The sequence below is a fragment of the Schistocerca americana genome, chromosome 5 (genome assembly GCF_021461395.2).
Source record: "Schistocerca americana isolate TAMUIC-IGC-003095 chromosome 5, iqSchAmer2.1, whole genome shotgun sequence".
NCBI lineage: Eukaryota > Metazoa > Arthropoda > Insecta > Orthoptera > Acrididae > Schistocerca > Schistocerca americana.
In genome coordinates, this window is record NC_060123.1 from 741,658,207 (window position 1) to 741,678,400 (window position 20,194).

The window sequence follows — 20,194 nt, forward strand, 5'->3', positions numbered from 1 at the left end:
GGAAATCGCATCGGAGTTAAATACAAAAGGCACAATGCCGCCTTATGTGCAGGTTCAATGTATTCCTTGAACCTTCACATTGACGATGATACACAGAAATCGCATCGGAGTTAGATACAAAAGGCACAATGCCGCCTTAAGTACAAGAATAGAGACTCTTCTTACTTTTGGTGCTTTGAGCATTCCCTGTGAGACCAGTATTAGATTCTGATACACCACTGCAGGTTCAATGTATTCCTTCTACCTTCACATTGACGATGAAACACAGAAAGCGCATCGAAATTAAATACACAAGGCACAATGCCGTCATAAGTACAAGAATAGAGACTCTTCTTACAGTCGGTGTTTTGAGCATTCCCTGTGAGACCAGTATTTGTTTCCGATACACCACTGCACGTTCAATGTTTTCCTTTGACCTTCACATTGACGATGAAACACAGAAATCGCATCGGAAATAAATACAAAAGGCGCAATGCCGCCTTAAGTACAAGAAATGAGACTCTTCTTACAGTCGGTGCTTTGAGCATTCCCTGTGAGACCAGTATTAGTTTCCAATACACAACTGCAGGTTCACTGTATTCCTTGGACCTTCACATTGACGATGAAACACAGAAATCGCATCGGAATTAAATACAAAAGGCGCAATGCCGCCTTAAGTACAAGAATAGAGACTCTACTTACAGTCGGTGTTTTGAGCATTCCCTGTGAGACCAGTATTAGTTTCCGATACACCACTGCAGGTTCAATGAATTCCTTGGACCTTCACATTGACGATGAAACACAGAAATCGCATCGGAATTAAATACAAAAGGCGCAATGCCGCCTTAAGTACAAGAATAGAGGCTCTTCTTACAGTCGGTGCTTTAAGCATTCCCTGTGAGACCAGTATTAGTTTCTGATACACCACTGCAGGTTCAATGTATTCCTTGGACCTTCACATTGACGATGAAACACAGAAATCGCATCGGAATTATATACAAACGGTACAATGCCGCCTAGGGTAGCAGAGTACGTGTGGCGTGGACACGAGGTTTTTTTAGGTTAGATGGACCCCCCGTTGGGCGAAACGATATAATACCTGACGGCTTACCAGAGAGGACATTATCATCGTTGATAAAGAACGTCCGTCCTCAGTGACCAAAAACAGGAAAAGTTAACGTAATATTGGTAAACTGCAGGAGTATCCAGGGCAAGGTTCCTGAATTAGTATCTCTTATTGAAGGAAATAGTGCGCTTATAGTATTAGGAACGGAAAGTTGTTTAAAACCTGAAGTGAACAGTAACGAAATCCTAGACACAGAATGGAATATATACCGCAAGGATAGGATAAACGCCAATGGTGGAGGAGTATTTATAGCAGTAAAGAATTCAATAATATCCAGTGAAGTTATTAGCGAATGCGAATGTGAAATAATCTGGGTTAAGTTAAGTATCAAAGGTGGGTCAGATATGATAGTCGGATGCTTCTATAGACCACCTGCATCAGCAACCGTAGTAGTTGAGCGCCTCAGAGAGAACCTGCAGAACGTCGTGAAGAAGTTTCGTGGTCATACTATTGTAATAGGGGGAGACTTCAATCTACCAGGTATAGAATGGGATAGTCACACAATCAGAACTGGAGCCAGGGACAGAGACTCTTGTGACATTATCCTGACTGCCTTGTCCGAGAATTACTTCGAGCAGATAGTTAGAGAACCAACTCGTGAAGCTAACGTTTAAGACCTCATAGCAACAAATAGACCGGAACTTTTCGACTCCGTGAATGTAGAAGAGGGTATCAGTGATCATAAGTCAGTGGTTGCATCAATGACTACAAGTGTAATAAGAAATGCCAAGAAAGGAAGGAAAATACATTTGCTTAACAAGAGTGATAGGGCACAAATCGCAGAATATCTGAGTGACCACCATCAAACGTTCATTTCTGAGGAAGAGGATGTGGAACAAAAATGGAAAAAATTCAGAAACATCGTCCAGTACGCCTTAGATAAGTTCGTACCGACTAAGGTCCAAAGCGAGGGGAAAGATCCACCGTGGTATAACAATCATGTACGAAAGGTACTACGGAAACAAAGAAAGCTTCATCATAGGTTTAAGAGTAGTCGAATCATAGCTGATAAGGAAAAGCTGAACGAAGCGAAAAAGAGCGTAAAGAGAGCAATGAGAGAAGCATTCAACGAATTCGAACATAAAACATTGGCAAACAATCTAAACAAGAGCCCTAAAAAGTTTTGGTCATATGTAAAATCGGTAAGCGGATCTAAATCCCCTATTCAGTCACTCGTTGACCACGATGGCACCGAAACAGAGGACGACCGAAGAAAGGCAGAAATACTGAATTCAGTGTTCCGAAACTGTTTCACTGCGGAAAATCGTAACACGGTCCCTGACTTCAGCCGTCGCACGGACGCCAAAATGGAAAATATTGAAATAAACGATATCGGAATTAAAAAACAACTGCTATCACTTAGTAGTGGAAAAGCATCCGGACCAGACGAGATACCCTTAAGATTCTACAGTGATTATGCTAAAGAACTTGCCCCCTTTCTATCAGCAATTTATCGTAGATCGCTGGAAGAACGTAAAGTACCTAGCGACTGGAAGAAAGCGCAGGTCGTTCCCATTTTCAAGAAGGGTCATAAATCAGATGCGAATAATTATAGGCCTATTTCGCTTACGTCAATCTGTTGTAGAATAATGGAACATGTTTTGTGTTCCCGTATTATGATGTTCTTAGATAATACAAATCTCCTTCATCATAACCAACATGGATTCCGCAAACAGAGATCATGTGAAACTCAGCTCGCCCTATTTGCCCAAGAAATTCACAGTGCCGTAGACACTGGCGAGCAGATTGATGCCGTATTCCTTGACTTCAGGAAGGCATTTGATACGGTTCCGCACTTACGTTTAGTGAAGAAAATACGAGCCTACGGAATATCGGACCAGATTTGTGATTCGATTCAGGATTTCCTAGAAGAAAGAACACAACATGTCATTCTTAACGGTTCAAAATCTGCAGATGTAGAGGTAATTTCGGGAGTACCGCAGGGAAGCGTGATAGGACCTTTATTGTTTACAATATACATAAATGACTTAGTTGACAACATCGGTAGCTCCGTGAGGCTATTTGCAGATGACACGGTTGTCTACAAGAAAGTAGCAACATCAGAAGACTCGTACGTACGCCAGGAGGACCTGCAGAGGATTAATGCATGGTGCGACAGCTGGCAGCTTTCCCTAAACGTAGATAAATGTAATATAATGCGCATACATAGGGGCAGAAATCCATTCCAGTATGATTATGCCATAGGTGGTAAACCATTGGAAGCGGTAACGACCGTAAAATACTTAGGAGTTACTATCCGGAGCGATCTGAAGTGGAATGATCACATAAAACAAATAGTGGGAAAAGCAGGCGCCAGGTTGAGATTCATAGGAAGAATTCTAAGAAAATGCGACTCATCGACGAAAGAAGTAGCTTACAAAACGCTTGTTCGTCCGATTCTTGAGTATTGCTCATGAGTATGGGACCCTTACCAGGTTGGATTAATAGAAGAGATAGACATGATCCAGCGAAAAGCAGCGCGATTCGTCATGGGGACATTTACTCAGCGCGAGAGCGTTACGGAGATGCTGAACAAGCTCCAGTGGCGGACACTTCAAGAAAGGCGTTACGCAATACGGAGAGGTTTATTATCGAAATTACGAGAGAGCACATTCCGGGAACAGATGGGCAACATATTACTACCGCCCACATATATCTCGCGTAATGATCACAACGAAAAATCCGAGAAATTAGAGCAAATACGGAGACTTACAAGCAGTCGTTCTTCCCCCGCACAATTCGTGAATGGAACAGGGAAGGGGGGATCAGATAGTGGTACAATAAGTACCCTCCGCCACACACCGTAAGGTGGCTCGCGGAGTATAGATGTAGATATAGAAGTACAAGAATAGAAAATCTTCTTACAGTCGGTGTTTTGAGCATTCCCTGTGAGACCAGTATTAGATTCCGATACACCACTGCAGGTTCAATGTATTCCTTGGACCTTCACATTGACGAAGAAACACAGAAATCGCATCGGAATTAAATTCAAAAGGCACTATGCCATCTTAAGAACAAAAATAGAGACTCTTCTTAAAGTCGGTGCTTTGAGCATTCCCTGTGAGACCAGTATTAGTTTCCGATACACCACTGCGGGTTCAATGTATTCCTTGGACCTTGACATTGACGATGAAACACAGAAATCGCATCGGTATTAAATACAAAAGGCACAATGCGTTCAATGTATTCCTTGGACCTTCACATTGACGATGAAACACAGAAATCGCATCGGAATTAATTACAAAAGGCGCAATGCCACCTTAAGTACAAGAATAGAGACTCTTCCTACTGTCGGTGCTTTGAGCATTCCCTGTGGGACCAGTATTAGTTTCTGATACATCACTGCAGGTTCAATGTATTTCTTGGACCTTCACATTGACTATGAAACACAGAAATCGCCTCGGAGTTAAATACAAAAGGCACAATGCCGCCTTAAGTACAAGAATAAAGACTCTTCTTACTCTCGGTACTTTGAGCATTCCCTGTGAGACGAGTATTAGTTTCCGATACACCACTGCAGCTTCAATGTATTCCTTGGACCTTCACATTTCACGATGAAACACAGAAATCGCATCGGAATGAAATACAAAAGGCGCAATGCCGCCTTAAGTACAAGAATAGAGACTCTTCTTACAGTCGGTGCTTTGAGCATTCCCTGTGAGCCCAGTATTAGTTTCTGATACACCACTGCAGGTTCAATGTATTCCTTGGACTTTCACATTGACGATGAAACATAGAAATCGCATCGGAGTTAGATACAAAAGGCACAATGCCGCATAAAGTGCAGGTTCAATGTATTCCTTGGACCTTCACATTGACGATGATACACAGAAATCGCATCGGAGTTAAATACAAAAGGCACAATGCCGCCTTAAGTACAAGAATAGAGACTCTTCTTACTGTCGGTGCTTTGAGCATTCCCTGTGAGACCAGTATTAGTTTCTGATACACCACTGCAGGTACAATGTATTCCTTGGACCTTCACATTGACGATGAGACACAGAAATCGCCTCGGAGTTAAATACAAAAGGCACAATGGTGCCTGAGGTACAAGAATAGAGATTCTTCTTACTGTCGGTGCTTTGAGCATTCCCTGTGAGACCAGTATTAGTTTCCGTAACACCACTGCAGGTTCAATGTATTCCTTGGACCTTCACATTGACGTTGAAACACAGAAATCGCATCGGAATAAAATACAAAAGGCGCAATGCCGCCTTAAGTACAAGAATAGAGACTCATCTTACAGTCGGTGCTTTGAGCATTCCCTGTGAGACCAGTGTTAGTTTCTGATACACCACTGCAGGTTCAATGTATTCCTTGGACCTTCACATTGACGATGATACACAGAAATCGCATCGGAGTTAAATACAAAAGGCACAATGCCACCTTAAGTAGAAGAATAGAGACTCTTCTTACTGTCGGTGCTTTGAGCATTCCCTGTGAGACCAGTATTAGTTTCTGATACACCACCGCAGGTTTAATGTATTCCTTCTACCTTCACATTGACGATGAAACACAGAAATCGCATCGAAATTAAATACACAAGGCACAATGCCGTCATAAGTACAAGAATAGAGACTCTTCTTACAGTCGGTGTTTTGAGCATTCCCTGTGAGACCGGTATTAGTTTCCGATACACCACTGCAGGTTCCATGTATTCCTTGGACCTACACATTGACGATGAAACATAGAGATCGCATCGGAATTAAATACAAAAGGCGCAATGCCGCCTTAAGTACAAGAATAGAGACTCTTCTTGCAGTCGGTGTTTTGAGCATTCCCTGTAAGACCTGTATTAGTTTCCAATACACCACTGCAGGTTCAATGAATTCCTTGGACCTTCACATTGACGATGAAACACAGAAATCGCATCGGAATTAAATACAAAAGGCGCAATGCCGCCTTCAGTACAAGAATAGAGACTCTTCTTACAGTCGGTGCTTTGAGCATTCCCTGTGAGACCAGTATTAGGTTCTGATACACCACTGCTGGTTCAATGTAATTCTTGGACCTTCACATTGACGATGAAACACAGATATCGCATCGGAATTAATTACAAAAGGCGCAATGCCTCCTTAAGTCAAGAATAGAGACTCTTCCTACTGTCGGTGCATTGAGCACTCCCTGTGAGACCAGTATTAGTTTCTGATACATCACTGCAGGTTCAATGTATTTCTTGGACCTTCACATTGACTATGAAACACAGAAATCGCCTCGGAGTTAAATACAAAAGGCACAATGCCGTCATAAGTACAAGAATAAAGACTCTTCTTACAGTCGGTGCTTTGAGCATTCCCTGTGAGACCAGTATTAGTTTCTGATACACCACTGCAGGTTCAATGTATTCCTTGGACTTTCACGTTGACGATGAAACATAGAAATCGCATCGGAGTTAAATACAAAAGGCACAATGCCGAGTAAGGTGCAGGTTCAATGTATTCCTTGGACCTTCACATTGACGATGATACACAAAAATCGCATCGGAGTTAAATACAAAAGGCACAATGCCGCCTTAAATACAAGAATAGAGACTCTTCTTACTGTCGGTGCTTTGAGCATTCCCTGTGAGACCAGTATTAGTTTCTGATACACCACTGCAGGTTCAATGTATTCCTTCAACCTTCACATTAACGATGAAACACAGAAATCGCATCGAAATTAAGTACACAAGGCACAATGCCGTCGTAAGTACAAGAATAGAGACTCTTCTTACAGTCGGTGTTTTGAGCATTCCCTGTGAGACCAGTATTAGTTTCCGATACACCACTGCAGGTTCAATGTATTCCTTGGACCTTCACATTGACGATGAAACAAAGAAATCGCATCGGAATTAAATACAAAAGGCGCAATGCCGCCTTAAGTACAAGAATAGAGACTCTTCTTACAGTCGGTGTTTTGAGCATTCCCTGCGAGACCAGTATTAGTTTCCGATACACCACTGCAGGTTCAATGAATTCCTTGGACCTTCACATTGACGGTGAAACACAGAAATCGCATCGTAATTAAATACAAAAGGCGGAATGCCGCCTTAAGTACAAGAATAGAGACTCTTCTTACAGTCGGTGCTTTGAGGATTCCCTGTGAGACCAGTATTAGGATCTGATATACCACTGCAGGTTCAATGTATTCCTTGGAATTTCACATTGACGATGAAACACAGAAATCGCGTCGGAGTTAAATACAAAAGGCACAATGGTGCCTGAGGTACAAGAATAGAGATTCTTCTTACTTTCGGTGTTTTGAGCATTCCCTGTGAGACCAGTATTAGTTTCCGTAACACCACTGCAGGTTCAATGTATTCCTTGGACCTTCACATTGACGTTGAAACACAGAAATCGCATCGGAATGAAATACAAAAGGCACAATGCCGCCTTAAGTGCAGGTTCAATGTATTCCTTGGACCTTCACATTGACGATGATACACAGAAATCGCATCGGAGTTAAATACAAAAGGCACAATGCCGCCTTAAGTACAAGAATAGTTACTCTTCTTACTGTCGGTGCTTTGAGCATTCCCTGTGAGACCAGTATTAGTTTCTGATACACCACTGCAGGTTTAATGTATTCCGTCTACCTTCACATTGACGATGAAACACAGAAATCGCATCGAAATTAAATACACAAGGCACAATGCCGTCATAAGTACAAGAATAGAGACTCTTCTTACAGTCGGTGTTTTGAGCATTCCCTGTGAGACCGGTATTTGTTTCCGATACACCACTGCAGCTTCAATGTATTCCTTGGACCTTCACATTGACGATGAAACACAGAAATCGCATCGGAATTAAATACAAAAGGCGCAATGCCACCTTAAGTACAAGAATAGAGACTCTTCTTACTGTCGGTGTTTTGAGCATTCCCTGTGAGACCGGTATTAGTTTCCGATACACCACTGCAGGTTCCATGTATTCCTTGGACCTACACATTGAAGATGAAACATAGAGATCGCATCGGATCTAAAAACAAAAGGCGCAATGCCGCCTTAAGTACAAGAATAGAGACTCTTCTTGCAGTCGGTGTTTTAAGCATTCCCTGTAAGACCTGTATTAGTTTCCGATACACCACTGCAGGTTCAATGTATTCCTTGAAACTTCACATTGAAGTTGAAACACAGAAATCGCATCGGAATTATATACAAAAGGCGCGATTCCGCCTAAAGTACAAGAATTGAGACTCTTATTACAGACTCTTAATGCTTTAAGCATTCCCTGTGAGACCAGTATTAGGTTCCGATACACCACTGCAGGTTCAATGTATTCCTTGGACCTTCACATTGACGATGAAACACAGAAATCGCATCGGAGTTAAATACAAAATGCACTATGGTGCCTGAGGTACAAGAATAGAGACTCTTCTTACTGTCGGTGCTTTGAGAATTCCCTGTGAGACCAGTATTAGTTTCCGATACACCACTGCAGGTTCAATGTATTCCTTGGACCTTCACATTGACGATGAAACACAGAAATCGCATCGGAATTAAATACAAAATGCGCAATGCCGCCTTAAGTACAAGAATAGAGACTTTTCTTACAGTCGGTATTTTGAGCATTCCCTGTGAGACCGGTATTAGTTTCCGATACACCACTGCAGGTTCCATGTATTCCTTGGACCTACACATTGACGATGAAACATAGAGATCGCATCGGAATTAAATACAAAAGGCGCAATGCCGCCTTAAGTACAAGAATAGAGACTCTTCTTGCAGTCGGTGTTTTGAGCATTCCCTGTAAGACCTGTATTAGTTTCCGATACACCACTGCAGGTTCAATGATTTCCTTGGACCTTCACATTGACGATGAAACACAGAAATCGCATCGGAATTAAATACAAAAGGCGCAATGCCGCCTTCAGTACAAGAATAGAGACTCTTCTTACAGTCGGTGCTTTGGGCATTCCTTGTGAGACCAGTATTAGGTTCTGATACACCACTGCTGGTTCAATGTAATTCTTGGACCTTCACATTGACGATGAAACACAGATATCGCATCGGAATTAATTACAAAAGGCGCAATGCCACCTTAAGTACAAGAATAGAGACTCTTCCTACTGTCGGTGCATTGAGCACTCCCTGTGAGACCAGTATTAGTTTTTGATACATCACTGCAGGTTCAATGTATTTCTTGGACCTTCACATTGACTATGAAACACAGAAATCGCCTCGGAGTTAAATACAAAAGGCACAATGCCGTCATAAGTACAAGAATAAAGACTCTTCTTACAGTCGGTGCTTTGAGCATTCCCTGTGAGACCAGTATTAGTTTCTGATACACCACTGCAGGTTCAATGTGTTCCTTGGACTTTCACATTGACGATGAAACATAGAAATCGCATCGGAGTTAAATACAAAAGGCACAATGCCGAGTAAGGTGCAGGGTCAATGTATTCCTTGGACCTTCACATTGACGATGATACACAAAAATCGCATCGGAGTTAAATACAAAAGGCACAATGCCGCCTTAAATACAAGAATTGAGACCCTTCTTACTGTCGGTGTCTTTGAGCATTCCCTGTGAGACCAGTATTAGTTTCTGATACACCACTGCAGGTTCAATGTATTCCTTCTACCTTCACATTGGCGATGAAACACAGAAATCGCATCGAAATTAAGTACACAAGGCACAATGCCGTCGTAAGTACAAGAATAGAGACTCTTCTTACAGTCGGTGTTTTGAGCATTCCCTGTGAGACCAGTATTAGTTTCCGATTCACCACTGCAGGTTCAATGTATTCCTTGGACCTTCACATTGACGATGAAACACAGAAATCGCATCGGAATTAAATACAAAAGGCGCAATGCCGCCTTAAGTACAAGAATAGAGACTCTTCTTACAGTAGGTATTTTGAGCATTCCCTGTGAGACCAGTATTAGTTTCCGATACACCACTGCAGGTTCAATGAATTCCTTGGACCTTCACATTGACGGTGAAACACAGAAATCGCATCGTAATTAAATACAAAAGGCGGAATGCCGCCTTAAGTACAAGAATAGAGACTCTTCTTACAGTCGGCATTTTGAGCATTCCCTGTGAGACCAGTATTAGGTTCTGATACACCACTGCAGGGTCAATGTATTCCTTGGACCTTCACATTGACGATGAAACACAGAAATCGAATCGGAGTTAAATACAAAATGCACAATGGTGCCTGAGGTACAAGAATAGAGACTCTTCTTACTGTCGGTGCTTTGAGAATTCCCTGTGAGACCAGTATTAGTTTCCGATACACCACTGCAGGTTCAATGTATTCCTTGAAACTTCACATTGAAGTTGAAACACAGAAATCGCATCGGAATTATATACAAAAGGCGCAATTCCGCCTAAAGTACAAGAATTGAGACTCTTATTACAGACTCTTAATGCTTTAAGCATTCCCTGTGAGACCAGTATTAGGTTCCGATACACCACTGCAGGTTCAATGTATTCCTTGGACCTTCACATTGACGATGAAACACAGAAATCGCATCGGAGTTAAATACAAAATGCACTATGGTGCCTGAGGTACAAGAATAGAGACTCTTCTTACTGTCGGTGCTTTGAGAATTCCCTGTGAGACCAGCATTAGTTTCCGATACACCACTGCAGGTTCAATGTATTCCTTGGACCTTCACATTGACGATGAAACACAGAAATCGCATCGGAATTAAATACAAAATGCGCAATGCCGCCTTAAGTACAAGAATAGAGACTTTTCTTACAGTCGGTATTTTGAGCATTCCCTGTGAGACCAGTATTAGTTTCCGATACACCACTGCAGGTTCAATGAATTCCTTGGACCTTCACATTGACGATGAAACACAGAAATCGCATCGGAATTAATTACAAAAGGCACAATGCCGTCATAAGTACAAGAATAGAGACTCTTCTTACTGTCGGTGCTTTGAGCATTCCCTGTGAGACCAGTGGTAGTTTCCGATACACCACTGCAGGTTCAATGTATTCCTTGGACCTTCACATTGACGATGAAACATAGAAATCGCATCGGAATTAAATACAAAAGGCGCAATGCCACCTTACGTACAAGAATAGAGACCCTTCTTACAGTTGGTGCTTTGAGCATTCCCTGTGAGACCAGTATTAGTTTCTGATACACCACTGCTGGTTCAATGTAACCCTTGGACCTTCACATTGTAGATGAAACACAGAAATCGCATCGGAATTAAATACAAAAGGCCCAATGCCGTCTTAAGTACAAGAATAGAGACTCTTCTTACAGTCGGTGCTATGAGCATACCCTGTGAGACCAGTATTAGTTTCCGATACACCACTGAAGGTTCAATGTATTCCTTGGACATACACATTGACGACGAAACACTGAAATTACATCGGAATTAAATACAAAAGACTCAATGGCGCCTTAAGTACAAGAGGAGTGAGACTTCTTACAGTCTGTGTTTTTATCCTTTCATGTGAGACCAGTAATAGTTTCCGATACACCACTGCAGGTTCAATATATTCCTTGGTCCTTCACATTGACGATGAAACACAGAAATCGCATCGGAATTAAATACAAAAGGCACAATGCCGCCTTATGTACAAGAATAGAGACTCTTCTTACGGTCGGTGCTTTGAACATTCCCTGTGAGACCAGTATTAGTTTCGATACACCACTGCAGGTACAATATTTTCCTTGGACCTTCACATAGGCGATGAAACACAGAAATCGCATCGGAATTAAATACAAAAGGCACAATGCCGCCTTAAGTACAACAATAGAAGCAATTCTTACAGTCGGTGCTTTGAGCATTCCCTGTGAGACCAGTATTAGTTTCCGATACACCACTGCAGGTTCAATGTATTCCTTGGACATACACATTGACGACGAAACACTGAAATTACATCGGAATTAAATACAAAAGACTCAATGGCGCCTTAAGTACAAGAGGAGTGAGACTTCTTACAGTCTGTGTTTTTATCCTTTCATGTGAGACCAGTAATAGTTTCCGATACACCACTGCAGGTTCAATATATTCCTTGGTCCTTCACATTGACGATGAAACACAGAAATCGCATCGGAATTAAATACAAAAGGCACAATGCAGCCTTAAGAACAAGAATTGAGACTCTTCTTACAGTCGGTGATTTGAGCATTCCCTGTGAGACCAGTATTAGTTTCCGATACACCACTGCAGGTTCAATGTATTCCTTGGACATACACATTGACGATGGAACAGTGAAATTACATCGGAATTAAATACAAAAGGCGAAATGCTGCCTTAAGTACAAGAATAGAGACTCTTCTTACGGTCGGTGCTATGAGCATTCCCTGTGAGACCAGTATTAGTTTCTGATACACAACTGCAGGTTCAATGTGTTCCTTGGACCTTCACATTGACGATGAAACACAGAAATCGCATCGGAGTTAATTACAAAAGGCACAATGCCGCCTTAAGTACAAGAATAGAGACTCTTCTTACTGTCGGTGCTTTGAGCATTCCCTGTGAGACCAGTATTAGTTTCCGATACACCACTGCCGGTTCATTGTATTTCTTGGACCTTCTCATTGACGATGAAACACAGAAATCGCATCGGAATTAAATACAAAAGGCGAAATGCCGCATTAAGTACAAGAATAGAGACTCTTCCTACTGTCGGTGCTTTGAGCATTCCCTGTGAGACCAGTATTAGTTTCTGATACACCACTGCAGGTTCAATGTATTCCTTCTACCGTCATATTGAGGATGAAACACAGAAATCGCATCGAAACTAAATACACAAGGCAGAATGCCGTCATAAGTACAAAAATAGAGACTCTTCTTACAGTCGGTGTTTTGAGCATTCCCTGTGAGACCAGTATTCGTTTCCGATACACCACTGCAGGTTCAATTTCTTCCTTGGACCATCACATTGACGATGAAACACAGAAATCGCATCGGAATTAAATACAAAATGCACAATGCTGTCTTAAGTACAAGAATAGAGACTCTGCTTACAGTCGGTGCTTTGAGCATTCCCTGTGAGACCAGAATTAGTTTCCGATACACCACTGCAGGTTCAATGTATTCCTTGGACCTTCACAATGACGATGAAACACAGAAATCACATCGGAATTAAATACAAAAGGCGCAATGCCGCCTTAAGTGCAGGTTCAATTTATTCCTTAGACCTTCACATTGACGATGATACATAGAAATCGCATCGGAGTTAAATACAAAAGGCACAATGAAGCCTTAAGTACAAGAATAGAGACTCTTCTTACTGTCGGTGCTTTGAGCATTCCCTATGAGACCAGTATTAGTTTCTGATACACCACTGCAGCTTCAATGTATTCCTTCTACCTTCACATTGACGATGAAACACAGAAATCGCATCGAAATTAAATACACAAGGCACAATGCCGTAATAAGTACAAGAATAGAGACTCTTCTTACAGTCGGTGTTTTGAGCATTCCCTGTGAGACCAGTATTAGTTTCCGATACACCACTGCAGGTTCAATGTATTCGTTGGACCTTCACATTGACGATGAAACACAGAAATCGCATCGGAGTTAAATACAAAAGGCACAATGGGGCCTGAGGTACAAGAATAGAGACTCTTTTTACTGTCGGTGCTTTGAGCATTCCCTGTGAGACCAGTATTAGTTTCCGATACACCACTGCAGGTTCAATGTATTCCTGGACCTTCACATTGAAATTGAAACACAGAAATCGCATCGGAATTAAATACAAAAGGCGCAATTACGCCTTAAGTACAACAATAGAGACTCTTATTACAGTCGGTGCTTTGAGCTTTCCCTGTGAGACCAGTTTTAGTTTCTGGTACACCACTGCAGGTTCAATGTATTCCTTGGACCTTCTCATTGACGATGAAACACAGAAATCGCATTGGAATTAATTACAAAAGGCACAATGCAGTCATAAGTACAAGAATAGATACTATCTTACAGTCGGTGTTTGAGCATTCCCTGTGAGACCGGTATTACTTTCCGATACACCACTGCAGGTTCAATGTATTCCTTGGACCTTCACATTGACGATGAAACACAGAAATCGCATCGGAATTAAATACAAAAGGCGCAATGCCGCTTTAAGTACAAGATTAGAGACTCTTCTTACAGTCGGTGCTTTGAGCACTCCCTGTGAGATCAGTATTAGTTTCCGATACACCACTGCAGGTTCAATGTATTCCTTGGACCTTCACATTGACGATGAAACACAGAAATCGAATCGGAATTATATACAAAAGGCACAATGCCGGCTTATGTACAAGAATAGAGACTCTTCTTACAGTCGGTGCTTTGAGCATTCCCTGTGAGACCAGTATTAGTTTCCGATACACCACTGCGGGTTCAATGTATTCCTTGGACCTTCACATTGACGATGAAACACAGAAATCACATCGGAATTTAATACAAAAGGCGCAATGCCGCCTTAAGTGCAGGTTCAATGTATTCCTTGGACCCTCACATTGACCATGATACATAGAAATCGCATCGGAGTTAAATACAAAAGGCACAATGAAGCCTTAAGTACAAGAATAGAGACTCTTCTTACTGTCGGTGCTTTAAGCATTCCCTGTGAGACCGGTATTAGTTTCCGATACACCACTGCAGGTTCCATGTATTCCTTGGACCTACACATTGACGATGAAACATAGAGATCGCATCGGAATTAAATACAAAAGGCGCAATGCCGCCTTAAGTACAAGAATAGAGACTCTTCTTGCAGTCGGTGTTTTGAGCATTCCCTGTAAGACCTGTATTAGTTTCCGATACACCACTGCAGGTTCAATGATTTCCTTGGACCTTCACATTGACGATGAAACACAGAAATCGCATCGGAATTAAATACAAAAGGCGCAATGCCGCCTTCAGTACAAGAATAGAGACTCTTCTTACAGTCGGTGCTTTGGGCATTCCTTGTGAGACCAGTATTAGGTTCTGATACACCACTGCTGGTTCAATGTAATTCTTGGACCTTCACATTGACGATGAAACACAGATATCGCATCGGAATTAATTACAAAAGGCGCAATGCCACCTTAAGTACAAGAATAGAGACTCTTCCTACTGTCGGTGCATTGAGCACTCCCTGTGAGACCAGTATTAGTTTTTGATACATCACTGCAGGTTCAATGTATTTCTTGGACCTTCACATTGACTATGAAACACAGAAATCGCCTCGGAGTTAAATACAAAAGGCACAATGCCGTCATAAGTACAAGAATAAAGACTCTTCTTACAGTCGGTGCTTTGAGCATTCCCTGTGAGACCAGTATTAGTTTCTGATACACCACTGCAGGTTCAATGTGTTCCTTGGACTTTCACATTGACGATGAAACATAGAAATCGCATCGGAGTTAAATACAAAAGGCACAATGCCGAGTAAGGTGCAGGGTCAATGTATTCCTTGGACCTTCACATTGACGATGATACACAAAAATCGCATCGGAGTTAAATACAAAAGGCACAATGCCGCCTTAAATACAAGAATAGAGACACTTCTTACTGTCGGTGCTTTGAGCATTCCCTGTGAGACCAGTATTAGTTTCTGATACACCACTGCAGGTTCAATGTATTCCTTCTACCTTCACATTGGCGATGAAACACAGAAATCGCATCGAAATTAAGTACACAAGGCACAATGCCGTCGTAAGTACAAGAATAGAGACTCTTCTTACAGTCGGTGTTTTGAGCATTCCCTGTGAGACCAGTATTAGTTTCCGATTCACCACTGCAGGTTCAATGTATTCCTTGGACCTTCACATTGACGATGAAACACAGAAATCGCATCGGAATTAAATACAAAAGGCGCAATGCCGCCTTAAGTACAAGAATAGAGACTCTTCTTACAGTAGGTATTTTGAGCATTCCCTGTGAGACCAGTATTAGTTTCCGATACACCACTGCAGGTTCAATGAATTCCTTGGACCTTCACATTGACGGTGAAACACAGAAATCGCATCGTAATTAAATACAAAAGGCGGAATGCCGCCTTAAGTACAAGAATAGAGACTCTTCTTACAGTCGGCATTTTGAGCATTCCCTGTGAGACCAGTATTAGGTTCTGATACACCACTGCAGGGTCAATGTATTCCTTGGACCTTCACATTGACGATGAAACACAGAAATCGAATCGGAGTTAAATACAAAATGCACAATGGTGCCTGAGGTACAAGAATAGAGACTCTTCTTACTGTCGGTGCTTTGAGAATTCCCTGTGAGACCAGTATTAGTTTCCGATACACCACTGCAGGTTCAATGTATTCCTTGAAACTTCACATTGAAGTTGAAACACAGAAATCGCATCGGAATTATATACAAAAGGCGCAATTCCGCCTAAAGTACAAGAATTGAGACTCTTATTACAGACTCTTAATGCTTTAAGCATTCCCTGTGAGACCAGTATTAGGTTCCGATACACCACTGCAGGTTCAATGTATTCCTTGGACCTTCACATTGACGATGAAACACAGAAATCGCATCGGAGTTAAATACAAAATGCACTATGGTGCCTGAGGTACAAGAATAGAGACTCTTCTTACTGTCGGTGCTTTGAGAATTCCCTGTGAGACCAGTATTAGTTTCCGATACACCACTGCAGGTTCAATGTATTCCTTGGACCTTCACATTGACGATGAAACACAGAAATCGCATCGGAATTAAATACAAAATGCGCAATGCCGCCTTAAGTACAAGAATAGAGACTTTTCTTACAGTCGGTATTTTGAGCATTCCCTGTGAGACCAGTATTAGTTTCCGATACACCACTGCAGGTTCAATGAATTCCTTGGACCTTCACATTGACGATGAAACACAGAAATCGCATCGGAATTAATTACAAAAGGCACAATGCCGTCATAAGTACAAGAATAGAGACTCTTCTTACTGTCGGTGCTTTGAGCATTCCCTGTGAGACCAGTGGTAGTTTCCGATACACCACTGCAGGTTCAATGTATTCCTTGGACCTTCACATTGACGATGAAACATAGAAATCGCATCGGAATTAAATACAAAAGGCGCAATGCCACCTTACGTACAAGAATAGAGACCCTTCTTACAGTTGGTGCTTTGAGCATTCCCTGTGAGACCAGTATTAGTTTCTGATACACCACTGCTGGTTCAATGTAACCCTTGGACCTTCACATTGTAGATGAAACACAGAAATCGCATCGGAATTAAATACAAAAGGCCCAATGCCGTCTTAAGTACAAGAATAGAGACTCTTCTTACAGTCGGTGCAATGAGCATACCCTGTGAGACCAGTATTAGTTTCCGATACACCACTGAAGGTTCAATGTATTCCTTGGACCTTCATATTGACGATGAAACCCAGAAATCGCATCGGAATTAAATTCAAAAGGCACAATGCCGCCTTAAGTACAAGAATAGAGACCATTCTTACAGTCGGTGCTTTGAGCATTCCCTGTGAGACCTGTACTAGTTTCCGAAACACCACTGCAGGTTCAATGTATTCCTTGGACGTTGACATTGACGATGAAACACAGAAATCGCATCGGAATTAAGTACAAAAGGCACAATGCCGCCTTATGTACAAGAATAGAGACTCTTCTTACGGTCGGTGCTTTGAACATTCCCTGTGAGACCAGTATTAGTTTCGATACACCACTGCAGGTACAATATATTCCTTGGACCTTCACATAGGCGATGAAACACAGAAATCGCATCGGAATTAAATACAAAAGGCACAATGCCGCCTTAAGTACAACAATAGAAGCAATTCTTACAGTCGGTGCTTTGAGCATTCCCTGTGAGACCAGTATTAGTTTCCGATACACCACTGCAGGTTCAATGTATTCCTTGGACATACACATTGACGACGAAACACTGAAATTACATCGGAATTAAATACAAAAGACTCAATGGCGCCTTAAGTACAAGAGGAGTGAGACTTCTTACAGTCTGTGTTTTTATCCTTTCATGTGAGACCAGTAATAGTTTCCGATACACCACTGCAGGTTCAATATATTCCTTGGTCCTTCACATTGACGATGAAACACAGAAATCGCATCGGAATTAAATACAAAAGGCACAATGCAGCCTTAAGAACAAGAATTGAGACTCTTCTTACAGTCGGTGATTTGAGCATTCCCTGTGAGACCAGTATTAGTTTCCGATACACCACTGCAGGTTCAATGTATTCCTTGGACATACACATTGACGATGGAACAGTGAAATTACATCGGAATTAAATACAAAAGGCGAAATGCTGCCTTAAGTACAAGAATAGAGACTCTTCTTACGGTCGGTGCTATGAGCATTCCCTGTGAGACCAGTATTAGTTTCTGATACACAACTGCAGGTTCAATGTGTTCCTTGGACCTTCACATTGACGATGAAACACAGTAATCGCATCGGAGTTAATTACAAAAGGCACAATGCCGCCTTAAGTACAAGAATAGAGACTCTTCTTACTGTCGGTGCTTTGAGCATTCCCTGTGAGACCAGTATTAGTTTCCGATACACCACTGCCGGTTCATTGTATTTCTTGGACCTTCTCATTGACGATGAAACACAGAAATCGCATCGGAATTAAATACAAAAGGCGAAATGCCGCATTAAGTACAAGAATAGAGACTCTTCCTACTGTCGGTGCTTTGAGCATTCCCTGTGAGACCAGTATTAGTTTCTGATACACCACTGCAGGTTCAATGTATTCCTTCTACCGTCATATTGAGGATGAAACACAGAAATCGCATCGAAACTAAATACACAAGGCAGAATGCCGTCATAAGTACAAAAATAGAGACTCTTCTTACAGTCGGTGTTTTGAGCATTCCCTGTGAGACCAGTATTCGTTTCCGATACACCACTGCAGGTTCAATTTCTTCCTTGGACCATCACATTGACGATGAAACACAGAAATCGCATCGGAATTAAATACAAAATGCACAATGCCGTCTTAAGTACAAGAATAGAGACTCTGCTTACAGTCGGTGCTTTGAGCATTCCCTGTGAGACCAGAATTAGTTTCCGATACACCACTGCAGGTTCAATGTATTCCTTGGACCTTCACATTGACGATGAAACACAGAAATCACATCGGAATTAAATACAAAAGGCGCAATGCCGCCTTAAGTGCAGGTTCAATTTATTCCTTAGACCTTCACATTGACGATGATACATAGAAATCGCATCGGAGTTAAATACAAAAGGCACAATGAAGCCTTAAGTACAAGAATAGAGACTCTTCTTACTGTCGGTGCTTTGAGCATTCCCTATGAGACCAGTATTAGTTTCTGATACACCACTGCAGCTTCAATGTATTCCTTCTACCTTCACATTGACGATGAAACACAGAAATCGCATCGAAATTAAATACACAAGGCACAATGCCGTAATAAGTACAAGAATAGAGACTCTTCTTACAGTCGGTGTTTTGAGCATTCCCTGTGAGACCAGTATTAGTTTCCGATACACCACTGTAGGTTCAATGTATTCGTTGGACCTTCACATTGACGATGAAACACAGAAATCGCATCGGAGTTAAATACAAAAGGCACAATGGGGCCTGAGGTACAAGAATAGAGACTCTTTTTACTGTCGGTGCTTTGAGCATTCCCTGTGAGACCAGTATTAGTTTCCGATACACCACTGCAGGTTCAATGTATTCCTGGACCTTCACATTGAAATTGAAACACAGAAATCGCATCGGAATTAAATACAAAAGGCGCAATTACGCCTTAAGTACAACAATAGAGACTCTTATTACAGTCGGTGCTTTGAGCTTTCCCTGTGAGACCAGTTTTAGTTTCTGGTACACCACTGCAGGTTCAATGTATTCCTTGGACCTTCTCATTGACGATGAAACACAGAAATCGCATTGGAATTAATTACAAAAGGCACAATGCAGTCATAAGTACAAGAATAGATACTATCTTACAGTCGGTGTTTGAGCATTCCCTGTGAGACCGGTATTACTTTCCGATACACCACTGCAGGTTCAATGTATTCCTTGGACCTTCACATTGACGATGAAACACAGAAATCGCATCGGAATTAAATACAAAAGGCGCAATGCCGCTTTAAGTACAAGATTAGAGACTCTTCTTACAGTCGGTGCTTTGAGCACTCCCTGTGAGATCAGTATTAGTTTCCGATACACCACTGCAGGTTCAATGTATTCCTTGGAC